Source organism: Macrobrachium rosenbergii, chromosome 16, assembly GCF_040412425.1.
Source record: "Macrobrachium rosenbergii isolate ZJJX-2024 chromosome 16, ASM4041242v1, whole genome shotgun sequence".
In the NCBI taxonomy this organism is placed as follows: domain Eukaryota; kingdom Metazoa; phylum Arthropoda; class Malacostraca; order Decapoda; family Palaemonidae; genus Macrobrachium; species Macrobrachium rosenbergii.
Genome location: NC_089756.1, coordinates 33728762 through 33753871, shown reverse-complemented (window position 1 = coordinate 33753871; position 25110 = coordinate 33728762). Strand labels below are relative to the sequence as shown.

The following is a 25110-nucleotide window of genomic DNA, read 5'->3' as shown; positions in this document are numbered from 1 at the left end:
CAGTTTTTTCAGAGGATTTACTTAATCTAGAAATTTATCTGTTCCTTCACATTTGAATTTTAATGCTTACGTTCCTGGAGAACCAGTCTCCCTTACATATCAATTTTACAACTACTACGGAGTACAGCTTATACTAGTAAAACATTTCTTGCAACCAGTAACATACAAAAATTTTATACACGGTTGGAAAAGAAACCAAAACTATACATCAAATCATGTATTAATGGTTTATTAGAAATCTGACAACTATAGTTTTAACTTCAACTCAGCCACCGGGTCCATTATTACCTCGAATTTTTGTATCCAGAAACTTGACAACTTTTTACTTTGATCAGCAGCCGGGTCCAGATTTTTTTGAAGTTTTCTCCAGAAATCTGACAACTAAGCATACATTAAATTATAACTCCAGTTCAGTCACCGGGTCCGGTATTTCCTCGAAGTTAATATAGTCTAGTATCAACCACTGAGCCACGGTATCACAAGCACTTCAAGCCACAGATTATATACGTAGCATCTGCGGAGAGAACACTATGTTAATGTAGGCGAAGGTAAACTGGTATAGGATGATAAATAGTACTTTCATGCTTAAAGTTGAAATTTAAATTGAAAAATTGAAAAATTAAGTAACATTTTCATTAAACTATTCAGCTTTAAAACCTGATTTAACTTAAAATGTACTTGTGAAAACAATGTGAAAACAATTTGGCTAAAATTCAGTAAGAAACATCACTAAAAACATCACTAAAAGCTATCACAAAGTGATCTTAAAACTTGGCAAGAATTAAGTCAAAAGACATTTCTCTAGAAGCTAATACATACACTCTGATCTTAAGTCTCAAGCCTTGAATCAACCATTAATTAAACAAACCATTAAATCCTTAATGACTTACCAATTAAGAATAAAGATTTGGCCTTCGTGCATACAGTAGACCGCAAGTCCACTGTAAGCTCGAAAAACCCACAAAGCAAGCCCCCTCTAGCATGCTCTAGACCTAGGTCTAGAGCATGTTCGAGAGTACACCCTCCCCTACCAGGGGCCCTGCCCCTGGCAGGAAAGGGTTAGCTTGCTGAGTTTTTTAAACTTAAAGCTAGTATACTAAAACTGAGAATACTTAACTTAAATAGTCCATTCTCGAACCGTTGTAGTTATACAGACCTAACAGCATCACCGAAGTCGACAGAGTTGACCAGCACACTGGAGAGACCCGAACCTCGTTGCACTCAAAATCCTGTAAAACAAAAGTCGAAAGTTAAAAATTCAGTGAATTTTAAAATAGGGTACATAACATACGAAAAACTGAATCACATTTTTAAGTTATAAATTCAGACCAGGATACCACACTATACACTAAACTCAATAACTGAATGCCTAAATAGCTGTAGTACTAAAATTTTCTTACAAGAACGGGATACCACAAGATATAGGCCACGATTCTAAACTGGATACCTTAATTTTAATAACATACCAACTCCTGTCTTAAGAAAAAACATACGATAAAATAAGTTCCGAAATCCAAACTCCCTATCTAGTTACTCCGATAGCTGCAATACGAAAACTTTTAGATACACTATGCTTATAAAACAAACCAACACCTGGGTACATGACTAAAAGACCACCATCCGACAAGACTTGACAATCTCCCACAGATGGTCACTATTTACACCAACAAACCATATTAACACTAACACAAAGTAAAATACTTAATATTCCCAACAATAACGAACACAAGCTAACCTGCCAACATCATCAGACGAAATTTAAACGCAACAGAAGACCGGTAAATAACAACAGCACCCGACGAAATTCAAACGTACCGAGAGACCGGTTTTTAACGACTGGCCGCGGCGTTCCTCGCAGATCGGACGGAAGCTCTAACACGCAGCCCAAGGAGAATGGACAACATATACACCCACTGTATTTTGACTTTTTAGCCGACAGATGTCGTCGATATCATCTGCCTGTGTATTATTATTATTATTATTATTATTATTATTATTATTATTATTATTATTATTCAGGAGATGAATCCCATTCGTGCGGAACAAGGCCATTGACTTGAAATTCACGCTTCCGAAGCCGTACAATAAATATGCAAAATTTAGTTAATCTGAAAAAGCACGTACACCTTCAATAAGTAAAAAACGTTCAGTATATTATTATTATTATTATTATTATTATTATTATTATTATTATTATTATTATTCAGAAAATGATCCCTGTTCGTACGGAACGAGGCCACAAGGGTGCCATTGTCTTAAAATTCAAGCTTTCGAAGACGAAAAATAAATACGCAAGATTTACTAATTAGTTAATGTGAACAAGTTCACGCGGTCAACGTAAGTAAATAAGAATTTAGATTATTATTATTATTATTATTATTATTATTATTATTATTATTATTATTATTATTATTATTAAGTGCGTGTAAATAAAAAAATAATCGATGCTATTTCAAGATGAGAAAGTTACTTTTTTTTCGTTTTTCATACAACTTTTCATGTCTCAGAAGCTTAAAGAGAGAGAGAGAGAGAGAGAGAGAGAGAGAGAGAGAGAGTTGCAGAAATACGAACAATTGCGTGAATGTACAAGGGGCTGTAAAGTTGTAATGTCGAAATATAATACCTCGCTCAGCCTTATTGCCTACCGCGCTTATTAAACTGAAAACCTTTATATAAAGAGAGAGAGAGTGAGATATGAGGTCGTCTAAGTTGCAGATGCTAATTAGGTCAGGAAAGAATGCAGGAGCTAACTCTTTGCAAAGCGAGTAGCACGCACTAATTTTTGGCGGCTAATGTTGTGCAAATATTCTACCAGTTGGTTTTACTCATGATTTAGCAGTTACAGTATCCATGTGGCAGTGATGAATGTCTTATTTGTCTTCAGTGGCAATCCCATGTTCTATTATATACATATATATATATATATATATATATACATACGCATATATATATATATTATATATATATATATATATATATATATATATATATATATATATATACACACATCTGGGACAAGTGTACAGAATACTTTACCCTAATACAACTTCACTTGCAAATTTCTACAGATGTCTTCCCTTTAGTGAATAACTAGTTTAAAGGCTCCTAGTATATTCAGTAATTATCAATTATTTGAGTTGAAATTAATTAAATCGCCATAATGCTGTTATTAGTAACCATTAATAATGATTTTTATAATATATTTTATATATATATATATATATATATAATATTTGCATATATATATGGCTATATATATATCGGCGAATATTTGCATTAGGATGGCGGGGTGATTACTGAATAAAACTATAAAGAAATTAACTGTTATATGAAATACATTTTATAAAACATCTCGGGAGATATTTGCATTACGATGGCAGGATGTTTTACTGAATAAAACTATGAAGAATATAATTGGTATACGAAATACCTTGTTAGCGAGTTCCCCACGCATATAAGTATCGAAAGACATTTCGATGGGAGTTTTGCCACCAACGTTGAGTCGTTTCAAATACAATGTTTTTGTTTTTTGTTCTAGACTGTATCGTGTTTCATCTCACTACGAATTCATTTACCGTATAGTGACGTCTTCTGAGCCCACAGACAAGTGAGATGCTGTTGGGCATGTTTTTGAGTCTTGAAAACGTAAATGAATTAGTTTATTAGACGATGGCAACGCGTGTCTCAACCCCCAAGAGGTAGATCGTTGGTAATGGTGGGGGAGATTTGGGTACCGGGCCCGTGCGGATTTTAATTCAGTGTGTTATTAGATTCGTGCTTTGTGTGATCGGCCATCTAAGCAGATTTTGGAGACATTTATGGCTCAGTGCTTCAAGGGGAAACATTTGAAGCTTAAGGACGTATTACTCTTAATGTAGCCCTCTGTAGAAAGGAGAAATAAGAGGTAACCCGAAAAGGAGAGGCTCGATTTTCTGAAGAGGTTGACGTAAGTCTTATTATTTTTGTGTTAAATATAAATTCTTTAGGGGGCTTGATATGATGATTGTACTTGTTTGTCAGTATTGCGATGCCTCTTTCCAATTAGCGCTTTGCAAGTGGCAGAGGAACTTAATTAAACGTTATTAATTTGGATGACGCTTTGTGAGTGTTAGGTCAAACTGTTTAAGTGCCCATTTGATTTATAAATGTGTAATGATACATTTTTTGTACCTTTTTGTTATGGTAATCATTCGATTTTTATGGGGTTTATTAAAAATTTGTAGCCTAGTAGTTTTAAATCGCGACTGGGTCACATAGGCCTAAAGGTGGTATGAGCCTGAGGTTAGAAAGGCATCACGCAAAAATGCATACACATTTCTATGGTTTTACTGACGTGTGATGGATATCATAACTATACGTAATACGAAAGTGTCTTAACACGTTATAGAAACCTTATCCTTGCCCTTTGTAGTAATTTAAGCCATGTAACTTGGTTTGTTATATAGTGTGGGCCACCTTTAAACCTACATTACCCTGTTGAGTAAAAGATAGCGTTATTTTCTGTTTCTGACATTTATATTTGCATATATTTTTTGAGGCCGAAAGCGACTTTATGTTTAGTTTCACAAATTCAATACTCAGGGTGTTTATGTTAAAAACAAGCAGGTCTGCCCAACGTTTCTTGTTCAATTGAAATCCATTTTTCCGTCACGTATATTTGTCACTGTAACCGGTTCTGTTACATCCAAGCGCGAGTGGATTTTCCTGTAACTGATAATTATTAAATTTTAATAGAGTTAACATTAGCTCAATGAAATCACTAAATGAAAGGAAACATCATGTATTCTCTATAAATGGAGCAGTTAAAGTATAGCAGGCAGGATGGGGAAAATTTTAATTTGCCGTCTGTTAACCAAGCAATAAATTGAGCACATGGCAGTTAAAACTTTTTTTTTTAATTTAGACCAATATTTACATGTTTAATAGTATTACAGAATTTTATCAAAGTCGACTTAACTTTACTAAAAACAATTTTATCATACCATTCGGGTTGATAAATATTTTATGTACCTTTTACAAATTATGTATTTCAATGTTAATATTTTTCTGGCCAGTGTTTCTTGATATTAACAATCAGGTGGTGTCCTTAGATAATAATAATAAGAGAGGTGATCTTATGTACGAAACAGTATTGTTGAATATAATAGCTATTTCTACGGCATTTAAATTGTAGGCTATCAAGTCTTCTCTATGCGTCTTATAACTTTTACATAGTGTGTAGCTGGTATATGACGTTTCCTAGGATCATAAAAAAAGATATATTGTAATGGTTTTATTTCCTCTGACGGTGATCCACTTGGTTAAAAAAAGTTAATGAATTGTGGTACAAGATTCACATAATATTTTGTAATGGTTTTATTTCGTCTGGCGGTCAACCACCTCGAGTTACAAATAGTGAATGAATTGTGGTACAAGGTTCACAGGTATTTATAACCGAAGGTGGGTTACAGTTAAGCAGGTAGACTGGTGTAACTGGTGTACTGAATTCTAACTGGCCGGGTGTTGATGTTGCATCCCGTTGCAGAAGCGTTGAAATCTTCTTAGCCCAGTCAGGTATGGAGATGAAGTCTTGAGTTGTTATTCTCTACTTCAATTCCTCTCTCTCTCTCATTCTCTCCTACGTCGGTGTCCGGCTTCGGCTGATTTCATGCATTTCTTCCGGTAATAATAGGAAGAAATTCGGTTTCTTTTACCTTGCTGATACTTGACCGTTCTTCCAGGGTGTGTTTAGGGCTCCGGGAAGGCGTTGGCTTGGTGTGTAACTTTTATACCTTTTTAAATAACTCCTGTTTTTTTTTGAGATTTTGATGATATATAATTGTTGGTAATAGACACCCTTCCCCCTTCTTGAAGTTGTACAAAACGTATATTCTGAAAAGGCGCAGTGGTACTATCGATGGACTCGTTTACGATAGACACCTGGCGTGAACGATGGTCGTTAAGGAACTGAATGTCAGCTTCATGGACACCATCGTAACAGTTTTGTGTGGAGGGACAAAGAAACCCTCCCTTCCCCACCTCCAACTCCCCACACACCGAGGAACATTGAAACGATGATTGATATTCAAAATTGGGTGAAAGTAACGATGAAACTGGGTTAAAAGGAAAGGAAATGCCAGCGGCATGTTCGATTCGAGTAATAATAATAATGATAATAATAAACGGAAAGATAATATGAAGCTATGGATAGTGAACGAAGTCCTTTTCCATATTATGGAGGCCATAGCAACAATCTCGAGTTGTGGATAGAGAACGAAGCCCCATTCTTTATTATGGAAACCACAACACTCGATTGTTCTTTCGGTTGGTTAGCAATGAGTGAATTTCACTGATTAGGGGATGATATATGTTTCCGTAGATGGATGGCAGTAATACCAAGAATGAACGGTGCTATCTATCCGTCACGTACTCCGAGATGCTAGTACTAAACATGGCGGAAGCTCCTTGGGACGTCGTGTTTAGTACTACATATCGTTTATTAATATAATTTGTCGACCACACAATATAGAAATGGGTGTATATAATACTTTGATCCCGAGGGGCTAGTACTAAACACGGCGTCCCAAGGAGCTCCCGCCATTTTTAGTACTAGCACCTCGGAGTAGGTGAAGCGTAGATAACAAGCCGAGGCAGAATGATGTGTCGCTTCCTTAAAGGTTCATTTCCTTTCGTTTTTGGTTAGTTCAGGCCTGACCTCGAAAAGGGTGATAGATTCCTATTCCATTTATTCCATCTGTCTATACATTAAGAGTGAATAAGGTGTTTTAATATTATGCACCATGATTTTCAATGTTTTAATAATCAAGACGTGTTTACAGTAACTTAGTATGATTAATATGCAGTTATCTGAAGAAAAGTGTCTTAATTTCTCATTATTTTGTATGTAATTGAACTTATTTGTTTTACGGTGTTCCTAAACTATTTGCTGCGCATCAGTTAGACTCTTCGAAATAGGAGGCGTCTCATTTGAATGTCTTCCAGATAAACGCTTTTGTTATAGAACATGAAATATCTGTATCATTGAGAGAGAGAGAGAGAGAGAGAGAGAGAGAGAGAGAGAGAGAGAGAGAGAGAGAGAGAGAGAGCGCAATCTAATTTTGGGAGGCAGTGTCGTACCTGACCCGGTAACCACTTTAACTGTTTCGACTGCCGGAGAATTAGTCTAGTTACCACGGGAGCATTTACCTTTTTCTTTTATTTTATAATCTACATACAATATTTACAATAGTTCCTTACAATGAAATTAGCATGACTTGGTTCTGAAAAATATAAATTACAACTATAATGAATTAAATTCTTCCCAAAAATTCCCAAAGGTTTTCGTAATCTTATGAGCATCGATACATATATTCTTGACTCGAAGATCTTTACAATTTAAATCACAATATAAAAACCTGAGGTTATTTCTATTCTTAAAACCACAAATAGCCTCAATTCTACTTAAGAACCAATCAGATATAGAGCATTTATCTAGTGGAAGACGTCCAGTGGTTATAATGTCATACTGACGTATCGGTCTTATGTTTGTCTGAACGGAGCCCAAATGAGATGACATGTGTGCATAAATGAAAAGATGCCGAAGGCTTGATTGAAGCCTTTTGTCATTTTAACCTAAGGGGCATACCGAAATGTTCGTGTTCATTTTCATCTGAATGAATTAGGCTAATTCCGTTGGCTTCTTGAGTCTAAGTGTGGCCCATTTTAACATTAGATGAGGTTGTTAGTTAATTCTCTCTCTCTCTCACTCTGTGTGTGTGTGTGTGTGTCCGTAACACAGTAATTTTCATGTATCTGATGATTACGTCACCTGTTAGCTGATGTAACTCTGATCTCTCTCTCTCTCTCTCTCTCTCTCTCTCTCTCTCTCTCTCTCTCTCTCTCTCTCTCACAATAATATAGTTTTCATTTATTTGGTGATTATTTCACCTGCAAGGTGATGTAACTTTCTCTCTCTCTCTCTCTCTCTCTTTTATATTCGTTTTCATATACTTCGTGATTATTTCACCTGCAAGGTGATGTAACTCTCTCTCTCTCTCTCTCTCTCTCTCTCTCTCTCTCTCTCTCTCTCACACACACACACCCGTTAGATGACGTAGCTCACTCTCTAGGGAAACAATACCATGACATTCTCGCTGCATAAATAAAATAATATCCCGCCCTTTTTTCATCATATCTCGTTATTTTTTTTTACAGGCAGCCATGACAGACGACATACTCGAGTTTCTGGAGAGCGTTGGTCTACACCTCATTCCTATTATCGCGGCTCTGAAGGTTAGAGAAACATTTTCCATCTTTTATGTTGTTTAGGCCGATGATGATAACGCTGGCAGGGGGAGGGGATAGACCTATAATGCTGGCAGGGGGAGGGGATAGACCTATAATGCTGGCAGGGGAGGGGATAGACCTATAATGCTGGCAGGGGAGGGGATAGACCTATAATGCTGGCAGGGGGAGGGGATAGACCTATAATGCTGGCAGGAGGAGGGGATAGACCTATGTTCTGGACTAGTCTCAAATGGTTCAGGGGGTAGGATAGACCTTGTTCTTGACTAGTCTATATATATATATTATAGTATATATATATATATATATATATATATATATATATATATATATATATATATATATATATGTTGTTCAGGAAAAATCAAATTGTTTTCTAAGTAAGAATCATAGTGGTGCCAACGTGACGACTCTCGCTTCAATTAACTGAGTGGAATGGCGGGTAAATTTTATTTTATGTTTTATCTTCGTATTAAAATATGCGTGGGACGGGAGGCAGTTTTTAAAATAAAGGAAAGGTCATTTTCGTATGACAGTATCCAGGCGGAAACGAAATGTTCTTTTGCGATATATTTTTATATTCTCTCTCTCTCTCTCTCTCTCTCTCTCTCTCTCTCTCTCTCTCTCTCTCTCTCTCTCTCTATATATATATATACATATTATATGTATAATTTACATAAATATACACATATAGATATATATTTATATATGTATATATAATTTTATATAAATATATATTTATTTATTTATATAATATAAATATATAATATATATATATTAATATTTATATAATATATATATATATATATATATATATATATATATATATATATATATATATATATATATATGTGTGTGTGTGTGTGTGTGTGTGTGTGTGTGTGTGTGTGTATGTTGAAATCTTCCGTTGGATATATTAAACAGGTGGAATTATCGCGCCGGCAGTTGTATTAACGCTTCGGGAGACTTCATGTATCATTTCTGGTTAAAGTGCTGAGGTAAAAACGCCAGCAAGTGTTCTGCAACTTGCTGCGCGTTTTCCCTTTTTTTTTTTTTTTTTTTAGAACCTGAAGCTTCGTCATTTTGTTTTCCCAATCTCGTTGTCTTTCCGTCTGCGTCTCAAGTTTTCCTTTTGAAGTTTGTGCTTGTGCCAAGATGTCCGAATTAATTGAAAGTGGAGTTTACAGTTCTCTAACGAGAGAGAGAGAGAGAGAGAGAGAGAGAGAGAGAGAGAGAGAGAGAGAGAGAGAGAGAGAGAGAGATGAAAGTTTTAGATAGATATTGTCTTATTTTGGCTAAAGTTCCCTTTGTTCTGAGAAAGAGAGAGAGAGAGAGAGAGAAATGGAAATTTTAGATTGAAATTTTCTTCAGTTTGGCTAAAATTCTTTTAGTTCTGAGAGAGAGAGAGAGAGAGAGAGAGAGAGAGAGAGAGAGAGAGAGAGAGAGAGAGATGTGCCATTAGGGAAAACAAACCTGTGATAACTGAATTAATCTAGCGTGGAGTTTATAGTTCTTTAACGAGAGAGAGAGAGAGAGAGAGAGAGAGAGAGAGAGAGAGAGAGAGAGAGAGAGATGTGCCATTAGGTGAAAACAAACCCGTGATAACTGAATTAATTTAGCGCGGAGTTTGCAGTTCTCCAACGAGAGAGAGAGAGAGAGAGAGAGAGAGAGAGAGAGAGAGAGAGAGAGAGAGAGAGAGAGAGAGAAATTACCAAAAGGAGAAAAGAATCCGCACTAGCTTCTCCACGCTAAGAAAAAATATTCCATTCCATTGCATTTTTGCATTTTGCAACTGGAAGCAGGTAACGTTTATATATATATATATATATATATATATATATATATATATATATATATATATATATATATATATATATATATAACGCTGACCAACGCGAATCTCCCAGCGCATAACAAAACGTTCTGTTCGGCAAAAGCTGGCGTACTGTCCATTGTCTCTCGTCTCAAAGGACCTCTCCCAAAGGAGCTTTTGCGCCGTGGAGCCGAGCGAAGGTCGGGCGCGTCATGAATTGGGGATGAATTCGCCGCTGTGGAATATTTGAAATGCTTGAGCGTTCAGATTTGATTTTGAGTTCGTTCCTCAAAGCGATGTTGCAAACTTGGCCCGCACGAATTGGACGCATTTCGGTACTCTGGCGTTGCTCTTACGTTTTATGCTTTGGTCTTGCTGGTTTATTTAGCTTTCGTTGTGTTTAAGTGGTGTTTTGAAGCTGTGTATAAGAATAATTGAAGCGGTTGGAGTATTTATTAGTCAGGTAGCGAACATAGTGAATATATCTATAAATCTTGCTCCAAATGCCTTCAGATTGTTCGAAGAGTGGTATAGGTGAAAATATGTTGAATGCATTAATAATAATAATAATAATAATAATAATAATAATAATAATAATAATAATAATAATAATAATAATAAACACTATGTACAACGGAGCTGGTAAATAAAGTACTTGAAATGTACCTAACTATGGCTGAAATCCACTTTCAGTGAATTGCTTGAAAAATCAATTGTAATATCTCTGTTGACCTAATCAGTGAATTATGTACCTGATGGTTATTCGACAGTAGTGGGGCGCAGCCAAGTTGAAGAGGGCCGTGGGTTTAGGAACCTCATTCCAAAAGGGGGCTTTCCCCCGTAGGGGGTTAGTGCCATCAGTGCACCTCGCGCGGTGCACTGTAAGCATTACTTGAGGTTCTTTGCAGCGTCCCTTCGGCCCCTAGCTGCAACTCCCTTCATTCCTTTTACTGTACCTCCGTTCATATTCTCTTTCTTCCACCATACTTTCCACCCTTAATAATTCATAGTGGTTTTCTAGAACCTTCCAAACCTTTTTACTGTCAATTTCCATTTCAGCGCTGAATGACCTCATAGGTCCCAGTGCTTGGCCTTTGGCCTAAATTTCATTCTTCTGTTCTGTTCTAAAAGGGGTTTTCTAGAACTTAAGGGTGTAGACCCTTTGGAGTTCCCTTATCCTACTAAGGGTAAAAAGACTTAGAGAGAGAAATCAGATTCGCTGAACAGCAGCACCAATATGGTGGAAATGTGCCTCGCTGTCGGACTTCTCAGTTCCAGAGGTCCTTTATTCCTCACACCGTTGGACTGTGGAACAATCAGCCTCCCTACTGGAGATGTCTTGCAGTTGGAATTTCAGAAGTTCAAGCGAAGATGCAATGCATTTCTACTGATTCTATTCTCTCCTTGCATTTTAATACATTTTTATCTATTTATTGACTTATTAATTTATTTTTTCTTTTCTAATAAGTGGGATTTCTTCTTTCTGTGGTTCCCTTTACTTCCTCTTACTTCTTCCTGAATGAACGCCTAAATATTCTTTGGAAGCTTGAATTTCAAGTTAGTGGCCCCTTTGGTGGGCTTGTGACATATGAGTAGGGTTCATCTTCTGAATAATAATAATAATAATAATAATAATAATAATAATAATAATAATAATAATAATAAATAATAATAAATAATAATAATAGTAAATGCATTCAAGATATAGGATTGCTTCGTGATACTTAGTTGAAGCAGAATTAATCTATTCTTTTAAAATAATAATTTATTTTTTTTAATGTTTATTTATTTTTAGAAGTCATTCCTCTTTTCACATTGTGGTACTGAACCACCTGACAGTTCTAGTGCCGGATCATTCGACCAAACATTGACGAATCAGTCAATACTGAAGAGAAGTGAAAGATGACAAATTCACCTGGATACCCCATTTCTCTCTCTCTCTCTCTCTCTCTCTCTCTCTCTCTCTCTCTCTCTCTCTCTCTCTCTCTCTCGCCCGAGACCAGGTGCAAAAAAAGCGTAATAAACCTGTTGTCGTTGCCAGTCTTTGCAGGTGCCATTATTATTCCGCTTTCTGCCATTTTTGGGGCACTTATGAAAATTTCCCGGCATAGCAGAGCGTGCCATTCTCCCTGAGTTAATAACACGAGTAGAATAATGGGGCATTCAAAAGTGCAGGAAAGGATTTTCAGTAAATGATGAAGAAAATTATAAAGGCAGAAAGATGCAATATTGATGTCAGCATCCTTGACAGGAAATTTGATGCTCCAGTCTTGCGGAAGATGCCTTCTGCCTTCAAGCAGAACAGAAGCATCTTGGCTTTGCGTTATGTTGAAAAATTTCAGATATATTATATATATATATATATATATATATATATATATATATATATATATATATATAATGCAGTAGTAATAGCCACGTTACCCTCTTGACTTCTCGAATTCTTCACACTTCCAGGTTCCAGGTGGGAAATTCCTGGTGGGCATTCCAGACGGGGATACCAGGTGCGAAATACAGCTGGGGATTCCAGGTTCCGATTTCAGGTGGTAATTCCCGGTGGGATCTGCAATTGGGAATTCCAGGTGGTGTCCCAGGTGAGAATTCCAGGTAGGGACTCCCTGGTGGAAATTCCAGGTGCGGATTTCAGGTGTGGAATTCCTGGTTGGCGTTCTAGATGGGAATTCCTGGTGAGGATTCAAGGTGTGAATCCCAGTGGAAATTCAAGTGGGGATTTTGTGTGGAATTGCTGGTGGGGATTCTCGGTGGAAATTCCAGGGGGGAACTCCAGGTGTGAATTCCAGTGGGAATTCCAGGTGCGGATTTCAGGTGAGGATTCCTGGTGGGAATTCCTGATGAGGATTCCAGGTGGAAATTCCAGGCAGAGATTGCTGATGGGGAAGGATTGCAGGTGGGAATCCAGGTTTGGAATCCAGGAGGAAATTCCGGATGAGGATTTCAGGTGGAAATTCCAGATGGGGATTGCTGATGGAGATTACAGGTGGGAATTTCGGGTATGGATTCTAGATGGAAATTCCAGGTGGGAATTCCAGGCCTGGAAGATTTCTGGTTACTCGATAAACCCGAGTCGCTGGATGGGTGGGAAGTAATTGGTGTTTCTGATTTCGTTTTTTGTGTTTTTCAGTTTTCTATAAAAGAAAACTATGTCCGTCCGCACTTTTCGTGTCCACACTTTTTCTGCCCCCCTCAGATCTTAAGAACTACCGAGGTTAGAGGGCTGTAAATTGATATGTTGATCATCCACCCTCCAAACATCAAACATACCAAAAATGCAGCCTTGTAGCCTCAGTAGTTTTTATTTTATTTAAGGTTAAAGTTAGCCATAATCTGGCCGATATAGGTCAAACGGCCCGTGGTTATAGTTTCATGAGCCGCGGCTCATACAGCACTATACCGAGACCACCGAAAGATAGATCTATTTTCGGTGGCCTTGATTCTACGCTGTAGCGGCTGTACAGAAAACTCGATTGCGCCGAAGAAACTTAGGCGCATTTTTCACTTTTTTTTTATTATCTTTGTCTTTTTCTTCCCCTCTTTCACTGCGAATCCTCCTTTTATCATATATTCTTGTATATATATTTGTTTCCTCGTTTTCTTATTTCATTTTCCATGGCGACTTTCCTCTGAAACCAAAATAACTCAGGTGATGAAAAAAAAAAAAAAAAAAGGAATCCTTTATGTTACTCCGTCTTTCCATTTCCTCTCCTTTGTTAATCATTTTTTCTTTAATTGTCTTGAACTTCGCACTTCCTTTCTTCTTTTTTTTTTTTGTTTTGTCGTTCCCCCTCTATCTTCCGATAGTATTTTTCCCTTTATTTGAGCTTTTGCTTTCCATTTGATCAGTCTTATTTTTGTTTTGTTTGATTTTTTTTTTCACTCTATGCCTTCAATACATCCATCTCGAAACGTGTTTGTTTTATTCCTTTTTTAACCTTCTCAGTTCCTCGTTGGACTGGTCGGTACCGTTCTTGGCTAGCACTCTGCAGGGCCCGAGTTCGAATCTCCGACCGACCAGTGAAGAATTAGAGGAATTTATTTCTGGTGATAGAAATTCATTTCTCGGTAAAATGTGGTTCGGATTCCACAATAACCTGTAGGTCCCGTTGCCAGGTAACCAACAGGTTCTTAGCCACGTAAAATAAGTCTAATCCTTCGGGCCAGCCCTCTCTAGGAGAGCTGTTAATCAGCTCAGTGGTCTGGTTAAACTGAGGTATACTTAACATTACAAAGATGGATGATTGATTGATTTAACCCTCTCATTCTAAAGATGGATAATAATTGATTGATTGATATAAATTAGGCTATAGGCTATAAAGCCAAGCACTTGGACATTCATCTTCAAAAAGAATGTGAAGAAGGGAGTTGGAGTGGTTGAACAGCAAAATGGAATAAGTGAAACGGGAACGGAAGTAAATGGCTAAAACTTGGGTGCAGCTAAGGGCCGAAAGGACGCTTTCAAACTACCTTTAGTAATGCCTACAGTGCACCACGTGAGGTGCACTGACGGCACTGCCCCACTACGGAGCGAAGGTGGATTGTATCTGATGAATCTTATACCTCTTGCAGGTTGTAGGTTAATCCATACTTGAATTTAAGTGGGAGAGAATTATTAAATGACTTCTGTTTAGTGGGATATTTTCAGACCTTCATATTTTAGGCAATTAATGGCAATGATATTCTCTCTGGAATTGAAATTAGTGTGGTAACAAAACCTTGAGAAACAGTGCAAATAACGTAAGGGTAGAATGAGTCAAAAAAAGTTACGAAATGATTGTGAGAGCCAGACAGATTACTTTCAGGCGACGAATTCCCACATCAGGCATTCTAGATGAAATTCGCTCTCTCTCTCTCTCTCTCTCTCTCTCTCTCTCTCTCTCTCTCTCTCTCTCTCTCTGATAAACTCCTAAAAAATGGTAATGCAACATAACTTACCTCTTAAAATATAACTCCTCTCTTGCATTTGACGAATCTGAAAACGCTACCACCTTCATATCAAACGATACGGAGAGAGAGAGAGAGAGAGAGAGAGAGAGAGAGAGAGAGAGAGAGAGAGAGAGAGAGAGAGGTATTCAAAATTATTTCTTGGAGGAATTTTATCTGAGGACGACGATACAATTAACAGTGAGAGAGAGAGAGAGAGAGAGAGAGAGAGAGAGAGAGAGAGAGAGAGAGAATTATTAAATGGAGGAATTTTATCTGAGGACGACGATACTAGTTAGCAGAGAGAGAGAGAGAGAGAGAGATTTCTAAATTATTAATTGGAGGAATTTTATCTAAGGACGACGATACAGTTAGCAGAGAGAGAGAGAGAGAGAGAGAGAGAGAGAGAGAGAGAGATAAGCAGTCGGACCTTTATGGAAATGGAAAACGAGATATCGATGGTTGAAACCCAGAGGCGACGGGCGGAAAATTTCCCAAGGGATCCACCGGGGCACAGCCGAGTGAGGAAAAGGAAATTTCAAGGTCATTTTCTCCTCAAAGGCCTTTTCCAAAAGACGAACCGACAGCAACTCTCGCCATTAGACCTGACACTTACTTCGACAGCATTCAGTCCATTGCAAGCAGTTGCGAGGGAATATCGTGAAATGCGATGTGTTTCTGCCGTGACAGATTCACTGCAATGTTTAAGGTTCTTTGCAGCAACCCTTCGGCCCCTAGTGGCAACCCCTTTTATTCATTTTACTGTACCTCCGTTCATATTCTCTTGCATCTTCCTTCCCACCCTCTCCTAATAGTTGATTCATAGTGCGACTGCGAGGTTTTCCTCCTGTTACACCTTTCAAACCTTCTTACTTCCAATTTCCGTTTCAGCGCTGAATGACCTCATAGGTCCCAGATCTTGGTCTTTGGCCTAAATTCTATATTCAATTTACAACATGTCATATACAGTTCGGCAACTTGTCGCATACATATCACAAACAGGTTGAATGCAATTGGAGAACAAACCTTAGTAAAGCACCGGTTAAACTACCGGTAAGTGGTCGGCTTGTATTCAACCTGTATGTGACGTGTGTGCGATAAGTTGCTGACGTGTGTTGATGACATGTTTCACTGTTGTCAGGATGCGCCCTTAGGAGTACGTGGCACAGATACTGCTTCTTTCCTTCTTCTTCCAAGCTTTGGAATTCTCTTCCTGATTTTTTTTTTTTTTTTTACTCTGCAACCTTGCTTCATTTAAGCGGCAGAAGGGCATTATAAATAAATTTGTTAGTAATATATATATATATATATATATATATATATATATATATATATATATATATATATATATATATATATATATATTACTAACAAGAACTTATTCCGTAGGCGTATTTGCGTAGGCGATCACCGCTGATACGCGCTTATACACTCATATCTCTTTGGAAGGGGAAAAGGGGAATGTTCTGTGTGAGTAATTGCCGAGCTTTTTATAATCTGCTCGGAGAGAGAGAGAGAGAGAGAGAGAGAGAGAGAGAGAGAGAGAGAGAGAGAGAGAGAGAGAGAGAGAGAGAAAACTAATCTCCTCAACCTTTTATGGTTTAAATGTTGAGTGTCAGAATACTACAGGAAATCTTCGTTTTACTTTTTTTCGATTCCCTGTCAGCTGCCCAGCTGCCCCAGAGATACACACACACACATGTATATATATATATATATATATATATATATATATATATATATATATATATATATATATATATATATACACACACACACACACACACACACATATATATATATATATATATATATATATATATATATATATATATATATATATATATATATATATATATATATATATATATGCACTAGATGCTGGACCGTATTACTGCAAAAACACTACGCTTCTAGCATGATTGATTGATTGTGAGAATGAACTGGCGTCACGGCGAGAACGCCCTTGAATTCAGCACGTGCGGCGGCTAACTGTGGGCGTGTATGATTTATTAATATTTGTGAAGTGGGTGTACGAATGTGATTACAATATGTCCCCCTTTGCAGGAATGATAATAGAATTTGAATATATTGTGTTATACAAAGCGCCTTTAGACTGCAATGCAATTTCTTCTGCTTATATTTCATTGCTTATTGCATTGCTTTAAGGCAGAGAGAGCCGAAGGTTTTCTATTCTTCATCTGATGCTTGCTTGCTTGCATTGAAAGCATCATTCTTCTGGCCTTGGGATCTCGAAGTAATTGAGATCAGGTTACATTCGTCGTTGAAGACCCGGAATTGACATTCTTCGTAGAAGAGGAATTGCAGAAATTTGATTAAAAATTCTGAAAATAATTTTGTCTCCATTTTAGTTTTCTGTCAAAGAAAACTATTGTGCCGGCTTTGTCTGTCCGTCCGCACTTTTTCTGTCCGCCCTCAGATCTTAAAAACTACTGAGGCTAGAGGGCTGCAAATTGGTATGTTGATCATCCACCCCCAATCATGAAACATACCAAATTGCAGCCCTCTAGCCTCAGTAGTTTTTATTTTATTTAAGGTTAAAGTTAGCCTTAATCGTGTTTCTGGCACCGTTATAGGACAGGCCACCACCGGGCAGTGGTTAAAGTTTCATGGGCCGCGGCTCACACAGTATTATACCGAGACGGAATCTTCATCCTGACAGCCCATAAGTATTGCCTGCGAAGTGGTTGCCTAAGCATTGCTCGTGAAGTGGGTACGTGATTATTGCTTGTTAAATGGTTGCCTTCTAAGTGTTACACGGGAAATGCTTGCTTGAGCATTGCTTGTGAAGTGGTTGCCTAATTATTACTTGCTGGGTGGTTGCCAAAGGATTGCTTGCTAAGTCGATGCCTAGGCATTGCTTGTGAAATGGTTGCCTAATTATTACTTGCTGGGTGGTTGCCAAAGGTTGCTTGCTAAGTGGATGCCTAAGCATTGCTTGTCAAATGATTGCCTAATTATTACTTGCTGAATGGTTGCCAAAGCATTGCTTGCTAAGTGGTTATCTAAGCATTGCTTGTGAAGTGGTTGCTTAATTATTACCTGTTAAATGGTTGCCTAAGTAATGTATACAAAGTGGTTGCTTGAGCATTGCTTGTGAAGTGGTTGACAGATTATTACTTGTTAATTGATTGCCTAAATATAAGTATATATATATGTATATATATATATATACATACATATATATATATATATATATATATATATATATACACACACACATCTATATACATATATACATACATATATATATATATACACATATATATACATATATACACACACACTTACACGCTTTTATTTGTAAATGGAGGAAAGTGAAAGTAAATTTGACCAGAGAATATAGCATATGAGACTCGCATTACATAAAACTTCTCTGCGCTGGAAAAAGCCTATGACTGGAAATCGTCGTTAATGAAGAGAGCTCGGTGAGATAGCACGTGTGTTCTGGGAACGGCGACGCTGCTTAGAAAGCTAGAGGCCACGTGGCCACGTGGATGTGAAGTGTATTATGGAGGAAATTATTAATATTATGTATTTTGATGATTTTATGGAATGCGTAAACATTACGCCGTAGTGTGTGTGTGTTTGTGTGTGTGTGTGTGTGTGTTTGTGTGAGATGCCGTGTTATTACGAAAATATGCCATGGATGAGAATATGTCTTAATGATAATGAATTTTGTTTACATAATTTATTTAATAAAGAAACAAGTAAATAATGCGACGAAGTTTCTTCGGCGCAATCGAGTTTTCTGTACAGCCGCTACAGCGTATAATCAAGGCCACCGAAAACAGATCTATCTTTCGTTGGTCTCAGTATAATGCTGTATGAACCGCGGCCCATGAAACTTTAGCCACGGCCCTGTGGTGGCCTATATTAAATCGTGCCCGAAGCACGATTATGGCTAACTTTAACCTTAAATAAAATAAAAACTACTGAGGCTAGAGGGCTGCAATTTGGTACATTTGATGATTGGAGGGTGGATGATCACCATATCAATTTGCAGCCCTCTAGCCTCAGTAGTTCCCAAGATGTGAGGGCGGACAGTTAAAGTGCGGATGGACGGACAAAGCCGGCACAATAGTTTTCTTTTACAGAAAACTAAAAATGGAAATTTAAGAAAATTCAATTGAAGGAAAGCTTTTCAGACGAGGAAAAGTCGAAGTGGAAAAAGGGGGCGCCGACCTTTGCTGCTAAGAAAGTGATGATATTAATAATATTATTGTTTATATGTAATTCTTTCATATCATGTCACGTGTTTCCTTTGGTGGTCAGATTCCTTTCTTAGAGACGAAGGTAATTTTCACACACAGCGCAATCTCGCACATAAAACACCCAAAAGTCACTAGCGGATCCGGGGGGGGCGGGGGTACCTGGACACGTGGGCCCCCCATGGAAAAATAATGAAAAAAAAATATATATATATATATATACATATACATATACATATACGGTATATATACATATACATATTGCATGAAAATTGGTGGCCCCCATGAAATTTTTCTGGATCCGCTAATGCCATAAGTCTTATGCAGTGATAATATAAAATTTATTTTATTTGATATCTTAAACAAAAACAACAAAAATCCTATCGAAACGCGATCATATTTGTCAGAGCATTGCACGGTATATGATTAAAATAATCTACCCTTTATTGAATCATAATTCCTTTCCGTTTCTTCTTCTGCATTTCGAAGCACAATAGTGAAGGTCACCTCGGCCGACCTCTGAATTTGGCCTTCGCTTCCTGGCTACCGTATTTCCATTTATCCTTTAGATTTATGTATCATAATATCTTTTGCATAAGAGAGAGAGATGAGGAGAGCGTATAAAAAAAAAAAGGTGGTTGGGTGGGTCCATTGTTATTCCCTAAAAAACTTTCGTTTTCTCTTTTGCCAAAATCAGACGGAATTTCGAGGTGAAAAACCTAATTTCCGGTTGACAATATTATGACTTTCTTTTCTTTTTCTTTTATTGGGTCTTTCTCTTCCTATTCCTCAATCAACGGAGTCGGGGACTATCGTTTTAGTTTTCTGTAACAGAAAACTATTGTGCCGGCTTCGTCTGTCCGTCCGCACTTTTTTTGTCCGGCGTCAGATCTTAAAAACTACTGAGGATAGAGGGCTGCAAATTGGTATGTTGATCATCCACCCTCCAACCATCAAACATACCAAATTGCAGCCCTCTAGTCTCCTCAGTAGTTTTTATTTAATCGTGCGTCTGGCAACGATGTAGCGATAATCGTGCATCTGGCAACGATGTAGGCCGCGGCTCGATGCAGCATTACACCGAGACCACCGAAAGACAGATCTATTTTCGATGGCCTTGATTATACGCTGTAAGGGCTGTACATAAAACTCGATTGCGTCGAAGAAACTTCGGCGCAGTATTTACTTGTTTTTCTTCCGTTCTTCCTTCTATTTGTCCCGTGTGTTTCGCCCGTAGGGGGCTAGCGCCGTCAGTGCCCCCCATACGGTGCACTGTAGGCATCACTTAAGATTCTTTGCGGCGTCCCTTCGGCCGCTAGCTGCAACCCCTTTCATTCCTCCTCCGTTCGCGGCGTCCCTTCGGCCCCTAGCTGCAACCCCTTTCATTCCTCCTCCGTTCGCGGCGTCCCTTCGGCCCCTAGCTGCAACCCCTTCCATTCCTTTTACTATACCTCCGTTCATATTCTTTCTTCCATCTTACTTTCCTCTACCCTAACAACTGATACATAGTGCAACTGCTTTGAGGTTTTCCTCCCGTTACGCCTTTCAGACCTTTCTACTGTCAGTTTCCGTTTCAGCGCTGAATGACCTCATAGGTCCCAGTGCTTGGCATTTGGCCTAAATTCTATATTCTATTCTATTCTGCGTGTGTTTCCGCGTGTCTGGCTCTCCCTCAGTGCGTCTGTCGCGCTAACCTCGTCATCGCAACTCTGCCTGCAAGGTTAACAGACGTATATATATATATATATATATATATATATATATATATATATATATATATATATATATATATATATATATATATATATATATATATACAAAAAAACAATAAATAGTGGATACTGACTCTCCTTACCATTTCTTTAATTAACCTATTGTCTTGTCTTCCCCACCTCCCTTACTTGCTCCTGTTTCTTTGTCCACTTTTTCCCATTTTTCCTCCATCTCCTCTTTTCCCGCATCTCCTCTTTCATACGCTTCCATTGTCACTCATTAATTCATTTCTTGCCATCGTTATCTCCTGCTGAGCTCCGCCTTTCGTAACGTCATTGTCTAACGTCTCTTCTCTCTCTCTCTCTCTCTCTCTCTCTCTCTCTCTCTCTCTTTGTTCTCTTCCCTTTGTAACAACCGTATTCTTTACCTCTCTGATCATTGCTCTGTGCAGTCATTTGTTCTTGACATTCTTTAACCTGCCGTTAATTAAGGGATTGCTCAGCCGATGACCGTAAGAAATTCCTCGTACCGTTATTCTTTGCTTCTATTCTTTCATTTTCTTTGTATCTGTATTCTTTGCTTCTATTCTTTAATCTATGTTAAATTGATGACGGCTCAGCTGTGACTAAGAAATTCTTTAATTCTTAACTTTAACTTAACTTTAATTAAGACGCGGAAATGCAAAGAATATCTGAAGGTCATCAGCTGGGCGCTTTCTCAGTTCACGTATATTAAAGAATGAGTTGAAGAATAGGAGCTGGTCTCATCTGATGCTGTACGAAATTCTTTGTAGATTCGTATTCTTCGCCTTTCTGATCTTTGATTTTTTTCTTGAACTTATTCTTTGAATTAACGGTAATTAAGAAAGCCATTTTTTGGTTTTATGCATTAACTTATTCTTAGTGTATATATATATATATATATATATATATATATATATATATATATATATATATATATATATATATATATATATATATATATATATATATATATATATATATATATATATATATATATATATATATATATATATATATATATATATTATTAGACTTCATTTGCTCTTTCGTGTATGACCCAGCGAGTAGATATTGCAACATCCGGGTAATAGACATGGCGTCATTATCATCCGAAACGGGTTCAATTTGAATATTATAGCGGATCAAATTATTATTAATTTTTTCAACAAAGGCGATAATTGAAAAGCGGTTGACTGATTACGGTCATTTCATTAATATATAATGCGACCAAACATTTCAGTTTAATGAATATTTCTCAATACATTTAGGACGAAAGCTTTGAAAATTGACAGGTGAATGAAATGTAGGGAGAAATAATGGGAAAGAAAAATGATAAAAATGAATAATTTGAATTTTGATTGTGGTGAACATTCCGCTGTAGGTATAATCGTGCATGAAAAAAATAATAATAAAAATAAAATAAATAGATAAAAAAAATTAAATACAGGCATGGAATGGAATGGGATGGAATATAACATTTAGGCCAAAATGCCAAACGCTGGAACCTCTGAGGTCATTCGGCGCTGAAAGGAAAATTGAGAGGTAAATGAAGTTTAAAATGCGCAACAGGAGGGAAACCTTGCAGTGTTGCGCTACGAAACAATTGTTAGAAGAGGGTGGAAATTACGATGGAAGAGAGAGAATATGAACGGAGGTACAGTAAAAGGAATGAAATGGGTTGCAGCGTGAGGTGCTCCGACGCCACTACCCTCCCACGGGGACGAAATGAAGGAGAAGGAAAAGAGAAAAATAAGAGAAATCAGAAATAAGAGAAAGGTGGAATGAATTCTAACAATAAAATATCCTGCCTGGAACTCCCAGTGTAAAATTGACGTTTTTGGGGATTTGTGTGAAGTATGACATCCCTCGTTTTCAGTCTATGCATTTCGTCATGTAAATTTATTCTGTTCATTTATTGTGATATGTTAACAAGGCCCAAGTGGTTTGGGGGGTGGGGGGGAGTTGATTGGCGTTTTGGGGGGGTGGGAAAATAGGCGGCGGTGGGTGGGAGTTTGTTACCTTTATTGAAACGTGTCACTTTTAACAAAATGCATTTAGTCAGCCATAGCTGTTGGTTAGTCATAACACGGGAAACACACAAACTCGTGCGAATATGTACACACACTCATGCAAACATGTACACACACACACACACACGCACACACACACAGTTCTATATACTTTTGTATGCTTGTATAAAAGGTTTTTACACGTGCCATTTGGAGTACATAGATCTGTCAAACGTGTAGGTGGCTCTGTTCTTTGTATTTATATGATTGTCCGTGTATAATTCATCTCTCTCTCTCTCTCTCTCTCTCTCTCTCTCTCTCTCTCTCTCTCTCTCTCTCTCTTCCCAGCTCTTTAAATTACCCCCATTCTTCCACCGAACTCTTAGCTGTCCGTAGAAGATTGTGAACTCGAGATTCAGGCACGTCAAGAACCTCTACATTTTGGAAATTGTACCCTTTGGTAGTCTTCAGAACGACGGCAAATTCTTTAAACGATAATCTTTCTCATCGTTTTAAGGGGGAAAATCCTTAAAAGTCTCAAATATATTCATATTTCTGTGAAACTCCAATGTGTTCATTTGCATCACATCTCACGGTGAAAAGGTTAAGTCGACTGGAATGTTAGACTGGTCGCTGGTATTGTGGGTAGTGTCCTGGTCTGCCACTCAGATGTCATGAGTTCGCGCCTCCCCGAGGGCGATGGAAAATCACCGGCTCTGTATCATGATCAGTTACTGCCGCGGTGTGGGGTCTGGGGTGAGAGGCTGAAACCAGCATATTTTTTTGAAGCTTGAATTTCAAGTCCATGGCTCCTTTGGTGTGCTTGTTCCATGTGAATAGGGTTCATCTTCTGAATAATAATAATAATAATAATAATAATAATAATAATAATAATAATAATAATAATAATAATAATAATAATAATAATAAAGTCGGGACTGTAGCAGGCTTATGCATGTATTTCTTTGTAAGTTGTAAAAAAATTACCAGACAATGTCGTGTGCATTGTTTATGATATTCTTTTGAAGATTTCGTAATGTATTCGTTATTTATCGTTACTAGGATTGGTGTTTCATGCTTGGCTATGTTTCTCTGAGAGAGAGAGAGAGAGAGAGAGAGAGAGAGAGAGAGAGAGAGAGAGAGAGAGAGAGAGAGAGAGAGAGAGAGGTTTTATAGGACAGATAGACGATAGAGAACCTCATTTACATATAAAAAAAACAGATTTTTTTTTCGTATTGATATATATATATATATATATATATATATATATATATATATATATATATATATATATATATATATTTATATATATACATACATGTATGCATACATACATACTTGTACACATACATACGCATATGACGTATTGTATACAAAGCATTCTAAGCATACACATATCCTGAGAGGCCCTTAAAACCACTCACCGATCCCACTGATCCTAATCACTTTCAAAGAAAAAACGTAAAATAAAAAAAAGAGACAAAAGGACTTTCGAGAGGCTCATTTCAAAAAGTCAGGTTAAGAGAGATGCTTAATGAGGTCCTTGTTGAGGTTCCAGAGAAGGAGAGGAATGGACGGTGTAAAGGGAATGGAGGATGTAATCTGGAATGATTAAGGAATGGATGGTATAAAGGGAAGTAGAGGATGTAATCTGGAATGATTAAGGAATGGACGATGTAAAGGAAAGTAGAGGATGTAATCTGGAATGATTAAGGAATGGATGGTGTAAAGGGAAGTAGAGGATGTAAACTGGAATGATTAAGGAATGGACGGTGTAAAGGAAAGTAGAGGATGTAATCTGGAATGATTAAGGAATGGACGATGTAAAGGGAAGTAGAGGATGTAATCTGGAATGATTAAGGAATGGGCAATGTAAAGGAAAGTAGAGGATGTAATCTGGAATGATTAAGGAATGGGCAATGTAAAGGAAAGTAGAGGATGTAATCTGGAATGATTAAGGAATGGACGATGTAAAGGGAAGTAGAGGATGTAATCTGGAATGATTAAGGAATGGGCAATGTAAAGGGAAGTAGAGGATGTAATCTGGAATGATTAAGGAATGGACGATGTAAAGGGAAATGGAGGATGTAATCTGGAAT

At 37.5% G+C, this 25110-nt stretch overlaps 2 long non-coding RNA genes across 2 annotated transcripts in view; one reads left to right on the top strand and one right to left on the bottom strand.

The window, feature by feature from the left end:
- Positions 1 to 204: 204 nt before the first annotated feature.
- LOC136847022 (uncharacterized) lies at positions 205 to 1232 on the bottom strand. Its single transcript, XR_010855583.1, has 2 exons — positions 1118 to 1232; positions 205 to 514 (listed from the first exon to the last, which is right to left on the bottom strand). It is a non-coding gene; the product is annotated as an uncharacterized lncRNA (long non-coding RNA).
- Positions 1233 to 3576: 2344 nt separating this feature from the next.
- The window catches only part of LOC136847021 (uncharacterized), a 94558-nt gene continuing 73024 nt past the window's right edge, over positions 3577 to 25110 (top strand). Inside the window, exons 1-2 of the long non-coding RNA XR_010855582.1 lie at positions 3577 to 3946; positions 8194 to 8271. This is a non-coding gene — a long non-coding RNA (uncharacterized lncRNA). The remainder of the gene's footprint in view (positions 3947 to 8193; positions 8272 to 25110) is intronic.